General features: G+C 42.7%; 1 long non-coding RNA gene across 1 annotated transcript; it reads right to left on the bottom strand.

Moving 5' to 3' along the window:
- Window positions 1–1,257: 1,257 nt before the first annotated feature.
- On the bottom strand, window positions 1,258–8,261 carry LOC115097431. Its single transcript, XR_003858282.1, has 3 exons — window positions 7,449–8,261; window positions 5,960–6,061; window positions 1,258–2,064 (listed from the first exon to the last, which is right to left on the bottom strand). It is a non-coding gene; the product is annotated as an uncharacterized LOC115097431 (long non-coding RNA).
- Between the last annotated feature and the right edge of the window lie 1,375 nt (window positions 8,262–9,636).

Genomic DNA, 9,636 nt, shown 5'->3' with positions numbered 1-9,636 from the left:
GTTTCACCTGGAGTCGCTGTAGTTAGTGGGCAACAGCAGGATTCGTTTTCCGGAACTCAAGAGGCTGAAACAGGAGCACTAAAAACGTGAAGGATGGATGGATTTAGCACGTCAGTGATCGCAAGGTCTTTGTTAGTTTGATTAATAAAATTGCACCCACCCTGGTAGTAAGGCACTGTTCTCCTGGAGTAAACGCAACGACAAAGTGTTATCAGCCAGCAGCAGAGTTTTGAATACGCTTCTAACGCCTGAACGTTTTACGCGTTCATATCTTGGAACTATCAATTTTCATTTTGCTCTTTTTTTTGTATCCCCGAAGCTGTTCTATTTTAGAATGGCTTTGCACCGTGACCTAACAATTTCCATATACAAAACATTTTGTTTGCTCTCTTTTCGTTGGTTTAATGTTTATTTCATGGTGTTAAAATAGAGGAAACACCGTTGTATCAGCAGAGCATTTAAAATGTATCGCTTTTATTTTGAACTCACAGTTAATATTCTCGATATTTTGAACTCACAGTTAATATCCCTCTCCATAGTTGTCCTCCCTCTCGTTATTAAAAAAAAAAAAAAAAGATTTTCTTCCCCCGTCTCCAGGCGCTCTCTTGCAAGTCCTCAAGAATTTTATCCGGGAAAACGTCTCTATTTATTTTTATTTATTTCAAGATTCTTATATACCGCGGTACGTATAAAGATACATCACCTCGGTTTACAGACAACATTAATTTTAGCAACAGGCTTTACATAAAACAGTTTATACAAAATTAAACAGCATGAATATATTAATAACAGATTTTACAATTAACCGTTTTAAAGAATATGTAAACAATTCGCATCTTTAATAACCCGTACAGTTTACCTCTCTGCCCTATGAATTCATCCGATTCCCTGTACAGCAGGAACACAGACAATAGACCTTATTATTTTCTACTTTAAGGTTCTTTATAAACTAAAACTGTAATGCCGAAATATTCCTTGGCAGAACCCTGTAGTCTTGAGGTAAACTACCTGACACAGGTTTGGAAAAGAAATTCGCATCTGCTTGGCGGTTCTGGGAGGGAACTATTTCCCCTCTAATTACCCTGGGAAGGAGGGGATAATGAGATTGAAGTGATCTGCAGGAGGAGGACGCCTGAAACCGAGCCCCTGCACTCAGAAGCTGCCACCCGGGTCTGTTTAGGCGCTTACTGAGCTTCCTGGGCTCGTTTTGGGGACGGAGTGGGGTGAGTGGCTGCGGGGGGAGAGCAGCTCCCCATCTGGAACTGCTTTCATCCAACCTTATCAGAGCAGACAAAAGAGCTCAAGTCCTCCGCTCCCTCCTTTGCTGATTAGAAGGGGGTAATTACAGGCAGGAAGGAGATGCAAGATCGTAACCCGCAGGTACCCTGAGTGCATGCTGCGGAGCGGCGAAAAGCGCGCTATAAGGTCTGTGCTAGAGGGTGCGGTGCTGGCGGATCACAGCGCGACCTTTGTGAGTCCGGTGCACCATCCTCTTGGTAAGAGATCAACCGACAGCCGGTGTAATGGGGGCCGAATGCCCCTGTACAAGCAGAGCACTGCCAGGGCTGGGGGGCAGATCGCCGTCTGCTTGTAGCCTGGGGGCTACCAGAAAGAGTTTCCTCGCACGGAAATAAGAGCAACCCCGAGCCTTCACCTTGTCTTCCGCCTCACCCTCCCCTTGAAGCGATCACGAGGCACGTTTTTTATACACCTTCCTCTTGCAGAGACCAACAATGAGTCGTCCTGCCCCCGCAATTCGTGCTGGCCATGCATTCTGCATATATTATCGATATTTACAGACATTCACAACAAATCGCCAATCGTAAGAAAGATAGGCAACGCCTTTGCATTAAATAATAACCTTTATTATCCCCCTTAAAACAACAACAACAACAACAACATACATTTGCAATCATAAGCGAGGGCTTTAATACCCAGGGGACAGCGTCTGCCATCCCCAGCAACTGAGGGGCTGGGACCCTGGCCCTTTAAATGTTCGTTCCCCGTCCGGACATCCATGAATCAGGGCCCAGGTCTGTGAAGGCTGGTATAGGGCGTCTTCTTCTAAATCAAAGAGCAAAACACATTATTAAAATAACACCACCACCACCACCACCACCAACAACAAAGAAACCAGCAGGATAAGGCTAAAGCAGAGTATTGGGCCTGAACTGAAGAGAAGCAAACAGCGTCTGCTCATTGCACCTTTTCCCTGCCTTAAGGGCCTGCGCATGAGGATTGCTCTCCTTGACCGGTGACCTTACACGATTTCCATGCAACTACAGCACCGCTCTCCGCTTGGGGGAGGGAGAAAAAGAGATGCAGACCACAGTCAAGGCTGGGCGCTGACTTTTTACAGTCGGGGGTACTGATCCCCAGACATTGGGGGGAAAGCGCAGGACTGCTTCTACGGCCAAGTCCAAAAGCACAGCACGTCCAAGCAGCACTGTCTGAATTATCAGGAAGGCTGCTCTCCCCGTGTAAAAATGTTGCTAGCAGTAAATTTATTATGCGTTTGTCAGTTGCTTGGTTTCGATTGTTAATATTACTACCCTTATCACAAAGCTGGGGGACATTGCACAGAGCAGCAGTTACTACTCTTAACATAAACTTTGGGGGTAACTACAGGGAGGGGCGGTTATTACCCTTAATATAAGGCTTGGGGGAAACCTATAGGGAGCCGCAAATACCACCATAAGAAACTTACTGGGCAGGCTAGATGGTCCTTTTCTGCTATTAATACTATGTTACATCTGAGAGACCTGGTTACAGCAGTGGGCTACCAACCAGGAAAGCCAGTGTTCAGACCCTGCTGACACTGCTTGTGACCTTGGGGAAGTCACTTCACTCTCCATTGCCTCAGGTACAAATTGTGAGCCCTCTGGGGACAGGGAAATGCAAACAGTACCTGCATGTAATCCGCTTTGCAATGCCTGAAAAGCATAAATTACTTCATAAATCAGGACAGGTGCCCTGCCTCAGGCTCCCTTATACCAATAAACCTTTACCAAGGTGAATTGGTGTTTTCTGCAGATGCCCAATATGGTCCAGGAATTGTTTATATTGATGGGATAGCTAACTAACAAAAAGGAAAATACCTTTGCTAATCTGATCCCCTGATTTTAGTTTTGTTTAAGGACAAAGAATCCTCCAGTTCTAAGTTCTGCAAGAAGACAGAAACTGATCTTCTTTGCCATTCACGGGTTTGATGAGCTCCTCCTCTCATGCAGACCCTTTTTTTAATGTTTTATTTACAGGGGATGGAAGGAGGAATGCCTCAGGGATTATTGAAGACCCTCTTCTCTCTCAGGAACGTATGGGGGTGGGAGGAAGTGGGAGAGAGAGGTGAAAACTCAGTAATTGAAAATCAATCAACCTGTTGGACGGTTAAGAACAAGGTCAGAGCTCAATGATCAAACAAAAGGAGAGAACCAGTCTGGAAACAACCGAGGGAAAGGGGGGAGGGGGATTTACAGTGTGTGTAAGATGCCAGTCGGGTGATCTGGCCCAGAAGTAATAATAATAAGGAGAATGAAAATAACAAAGAATTAAAGATGCTTGGCATGAGCCATTGGATGACCCCTACTGCAGACCCAGGTTAAGGCAGAGGTTTCAGGCTCAGCAGGAGCAGGAGCTCTCTTGATGACTGAGGGATGGGGGACCATGTCTGGCCTCCGATCTGCCTGGCTATTTGCTGCTATTTCGAAAGCTGCTCAGACGCTGGGAATTAGAATTCGTTTCTCTTTCGTTTATTGCGTTAATACTCATTGCATTCGTTTTCACGACTCGACTATCTTCTCCTAGTCCCCTGTTTTTTGGAGAGGGAAAATGTAAGAAGGACATGTCACCAGCCCTGGGTTGTTTTTTTTTAAGGTATGTGAAGCCGGAGGTTCCCTGTAAATCTAATATCACATTTCCTCAAACATAAAAGGACAGTGCCAGAAGCCTTCACTTCTGTAGAATGGAATTCCGAGCTCGCTTCTTCTTTATCCCGGGAAGGGGCGGGTAGGACCGGGCTCCCCCGTGTTCCTCAATAAGTAAGGTATACAGGCAGCTTTTCTTACAAACAGTCTGGAAAATGTGTTTACAAGTTGTTAAACCTTGGATAAGCTTCAGAAAGTCTGTCTCTTTTTGTATGTTGTTTTTTTTTCCAGAAAGCTGGATTACTGGAAATATTTTCTTTAAAACTAACGGAATCTAAACAGTCTGGAAGTTAGTGAGAAACATTTTGCGAGTCACCCACTCAGGAAATAGCTTAGAGGCACAGAATTAAGAGCAAAGACACTTTGAATTAACACGATGTTGGATTCTATTGAGCAAGAAAAGAAAAAACAAATGGAAAAAAAACCAAAATCCCTGCTTTGTTTAACTCTGATAGAGGTTCTTCCAGCTGCGGTTAAGTTTCAGATTGCTGAAAGGTAGAGTCTAATTGTTATTAATAAGTTATAGAGCTGCCGCTCTAGCTAGCAGTAGGTAACATAAGTTCCAGACAGAGCGCTGCAAAGTCCCTGCCCCAGAGAGCTATAAATCCAGAGATGAGTACAGTAGAAACAGGACGCGTTCAAGGTCTCACTGTGAATGGCGGATGTGGGACTGGAATCCGGATCTCCGGACCTTACAGTTCTGTCCTCTGACCATCAAGTGTAGCCCCCTTCTCTGTAATAATTTATATCATAAAAAATAGTCTAAGTACTTAATAAAAAATATCCCTGGCCATAAACTTCAGAGCTGAACCTACTTTTCCAAATCTCCCATGTTTTTAAGGCTATCGCCTTCATTATTTCTAAGTCTTCCTGTTGTCTCATTTTAAGTTGATCATGAGGAAGGCAATCCCTAACAGTTTCCCTAACAGTCCCCCCCCCCCCTCCCCATCCTAAATCTCCTCCTCCCCACCAGATTGGCTCGTGAGCTCCTCCCATGACAACTGGCCTTACTGAAAGCAGCGAGCACCGAGAAGTGGGATTCATGTGAACCTTAATGTGATAGCACAGTAATTGGATGTTCAGCTCCTTTGGCTTCTGGCCGCCATTGGGTCGGGGGTTAGCGCGGGAGGTTACCTGGTACCTGCTAAAGGGGATGGGTGGGGCCACCTGCGCCTTCTGCTGGAATTAGGTTTTACATGCCCGGAAAAAAGAAAACGCATTTCCCACATGTACAGCCGTCCTCACATCTGCACAACTGCTTATTTCTGAGGGACAGATGTGGTAGGCACAAACTGCAGGGAAGAGGGAGCACCTTTCGGTGCATACAAGTCTCTTCTTTACTAGAGAATCACTTTCAGCAAACATATTTATTAACATCTCCTTTTATTTGCACAGCCAATAAAAATAAGCATCTCTGACTGCCCTGAATGAATGGAAGTATGAGGCTTTTTCGCTCACCTGGGTGTATGTTGTGTGCTTCAATATTTGTGTGGAAAGCGGAGCTGTGGGCCTTATGCAAAAAAAAAATATTTTTTTTCTCTCATCCTGTACCTATGGAAAATTATTTTTATATATGGCTCACAGAGAGAGGCAGAAACTACCTATCTGCATCTGTATGAAATAATGTATTTGATTATACATTCTGTGTGGCTGCAAAGCGCCCTAAATCTTTCAGGAATAATTCCTTCATATGCAGAGCACATTCCATTGCATTGTCTTTTAATTCAGTTTAGTGCTTCGATTTGCAAATATTTCTTTTACATCGGCTGCTGTTCCGTTTTGCTTTGGGTGTTTTATGTAACTCAATATGGTGGTAACAACTCTGGCCAAGCGAAGTTCTGCCCTCGCTTTAATCCCACACGGGTTAGAAATCGACCTCTCTCCCCTCCCCCCCCCCCCCCAAATTTGTTTTTCAGGGGGGGAGAGAGAGAGAAAGACAGACGAGAAGAGTGGATCCGGAGAGAGAGAGAGAGAGAGATCGAGAAAGAGAAAGACAGACGAGAAGACGATGCGTTGGGTGAACCCTGAAGAGTTACCTGCGGGTGCTGCCTGGTACGAGGACAGAAGACAGGGCGGCTATGCTTTCATGTACTTAAAGAAGCAGGAGAGCGGAGACGATCTAACCTTTAAAACTGCTTCTGAAAAAAAAAAAGGTGAAATAAACTGTTCAGGAAAGGAGAAAGGGAAATGTGGAAGCAGGACCCAGAAGAGCCCGGGCACCAGAATGGTTTCCTCAGATTCCAGGCGGACTGTGGAGCCTCCGATCTGGCCATTTCACTTTTCACCCACTGCTTTCGCGCTATCAAATTATGGTCAAGTAGTGCGCTTGTCTTCTCACTCCGCTTGGATAGGTAGAAATAAAAGTCAACCGCTTTCCAAAGCAACTCCCAAATATATTGTTAGAGCAGTAAAAAAAAAGTACGACCTTCATCTTCTGTCTTGACGTTTTATTTGAATGCCTAGAGCAAAAATTAGTATATTTAATTAGTAACCGGCTCCTCCAGGCAGTGAACGTCTTTCTCATCCCTCGTGCCTTCACGACTGGGGGTAAAACATTTCTAATGCCCTCATTTAGAGGGTTGTCTGCACCTTGCAAGACACGCTCATCGCCAAGATTACATAATTGTATAGAAAACGAATTAATAAGGATTCAAAGATATTATTTCTAGATCTCACATAGCCTTTCAATCAGATTCTGCCTGAAAATAATCCGGAGTAGGTTATAATACATTAGACCGATATATATAATAATTATTACAACATATGCAGCCCAGATACTTGAAACGTTCGGCAGAAGAGCTGGTTGGCAAGAGGGGTGCTCCGCATTTTTTCTGTCTCTTGGTTTCCAGACACCTGTTCTGATTTTTTTTTTAATTTAAGTTTCACATTTTCATCTTTTTTTCTCTATGACAGATCTGTAAAGCCAGTGTGACCGGATTTAGATAAAGAAGAAAACCACAGTTACCTAGGAACCTGTGACAATAAAACCTTAAAATATCCGTGTAAATGTTTGTGGCCTCATTATAACTTTTCTGAGCATTTCTTGTGGTTGTTTCTGTAAACTCATTCAGCTAACCCATTCTATTTTCCCTAGCTGACAAATTTAGCCATATTACATCGCTTTTTGGACAAGAAAAATCAGTGCAGTTTAAAATCTAAAAATTATGAAAGCAGAAAACATTTAAGTATTATGGTAAAAGGAAAATACATTTTTTTAATTTGGAAATTGAACACCATAGCATAACATTTACTGAGAAAAAAAAATCGGCTACTGAACATAATATTAAGGAAATTTTTCATTTAAAGAGTAGACTGCTGGGGGGAAAAATTTCAACCCCCAAAATCTAATTTTAACACCTGTGGGGGCATTAATTTAAGAAAACTCTTGTATTTGAATCCGAATTCTTTTCTGGCGCTATAATTTTACTTCTCTGCATATTTTGTTTTATTGATGGTTTAAAATAAAACGTCATTAACTTTCTTTAACTAAAAGATAAAAGGGTGCTTAAATAAACAGTAATGCACCTGTGCTTCTGTTTCCATTTTCATCCGTCAGTTCTCAGAGATTTCTTAATGATCTTTCCTCCTCTTTTCTGGGGTCCTCTGGGACTTAGGCTGGGGTTTATTTTCTTTCTTTTTCTTTTTTTTTTTTTTTTCAATTCTACAGAGGCTGGAGATCAGTAATCAACAGCCACTAAGACAGGAAAGAGCTTCAAATCCGGAAAGAAAGTCTTTTCATCAACTGCTCAGCCCTCGGTCCCCCAAACAACACGAAGCATTGAATTTTCTGAGCAATGAGAACCATTCAGAGCAGGAAGGCCAAGGCCAGAGAGTGTGGGCAAACTTTGCAGCCATCTTAACCGCATTTAAACTTCGGATGGCTCACAAATAAACGGGGAGCTTTTCTTTACAAAAGGACTATTTAAAGAATCTCTAACCTAGATTAAACAAGATTTATTAAAAGGAGATGGAAATGTCAAATCTCAGACAATTTCTGAGCGGAAGCATAGTTTACTTTCGTGTCTCGGTAGTTTGATGTGTGACACTAAGAATAGCTGAAAGGTAGCAGGTGTCTGCAAAGCATTTAATCCAAACCTTGTAGGCAGTTTATGGAAGTACTGACAAGACATTTTCACTTTTTCACCTTCTAAAGCCTGCCTAAGTAAAAGTAAAACTTATTTTTAACATGCCTTTTTGTATTATTAGAAATTATCTGAATTTAAGGATGAAGAACGCCCTTGGCATTAGTTTACAAATAAGTAACTCTAACAAGGCAAATATTTGGCCGATTTGGATGACTTGCTTCTCCTTTGATAATGCTTCACTTCTGATCTCATCCGTGAAAATCATAAAAAGTACCAGATTCTGAAATCCTTATTTTTGTCTCCTTGCATGTTGAAATCTGGGGTCTGAGCTCTTCTGGTTGCTGCAGTGCTGTGAGAGAAGGGTATGCGCGCAGGGAGAGAGGGCTCCTGTCTGCGAGATTTCATTCGTTTTCTATCGAGTCTCAGCCCCGGTGTCCAGGAGGGTGGAGAAGGGAGTGGGAATTACATCTTGTGAGAATTGTTATTTTTCATCAATCACTTCCAATTTGTCTAAATGAACAGGACAGGACACCAGCAGCCCCGCTGACTGAGGTCACAGAGACAACACAGCAGTGGAGAAGAGCAAATTGCATTGGGGCCCCCAAACTCACAGCTCCGAATTAGCAGCTTTGCGTGGAGCGCTGAGCGGGAGAGAGGACTCTGTGACATGAGGGAAAGATGAAGGACTTTGACAGGTCTTAAACGGCCTGGCGCCAAGGACTAAGTCTACAGGCTAAAAATAGAAGAGAGACGAGGAGATGGGCAAAGCTGAGAAGGGGGGAACGGGAAAAGACAAGATGAACAACTTTCCAAAATAGCATTCAAAATTCGTGTTGCGCGTTTTTTTTTAAATTGTGGGGGGTAAAGGTTTTTAACGCATTTAATTCTACGTATTAGAAACGGTGGGAGAGGTGTCTCTCTTTTCCCTTTATATGTGTGAGTTTATATGACACAATTTAACATCTGAGTGTCACTGATAAGCTAAACTAAACGCGTCCGAATCCCTCTGTGTACGTCTCTTAGGTGTATAATAATTCAGAAATATCACATTAGCATTCCGTATCAAAAATTCGATGTGCAAAAGTTAGAGCAAAAGACCCACTCAAAGGCTATATACGGTATCACCTGGAGGATGTGCATCTTGTCTCTAGTTATATATCATACTCGATAGTTATGAAGATACATAGTTACAGAAAAGGGGGACGAAGCTATGATAGGCACAGATGAACGTTCAGAACGACGTGTGCCTGCATATTTGTGGAGCAGGAAGCATACAGTAGGAAATGTCTACCCAGCTAATATAATGTTTCCTAGAGTAGTGGTGTTTGCACAAAAATAAAGGCAAGAAAGTTGAAGTCTGGTAAAGATTATATTTTAATTCTACAGTTGTGCAAACCACATCCTGCACCACTTCCATGCAAATATTATGAAGTGAGCTAGCATGAACATTAACTCTTTCGATTCTGTAGGTCATATGAAGAATATGCATTTTAATTATAATACCTATTCCTTCAAAGCAGAAAGATTTTTACTATTAAAATATGATTCAGGCTATGGTATAAAAAAAAAATCTTCCTCTGCTCCACCGACAGGTAATCCTCAGAATCCTTTAGCGAGGGGAACTGGCA

This window comes from Rhinatrema bivittatum, chromosome 8 (assembly GCF_901001135.1).
Source record: "Rhinatrema bivittatum chromosome 8, aRhiBiv1.1, whole genome shotgun sequence".
In the NCBI taxonomy this organism is placed as follows: Eukaryota; Metazoa; Chordata; class Amphibia; order Gymnophiona; family Rhinatrematidae; genus Rhinatrema; species Rhinatrema bivittatum.
Note: the sequence above shows the minus strand (reverse complement) of the source record. Positions and strands in the feature narration are given on the sequence as shown.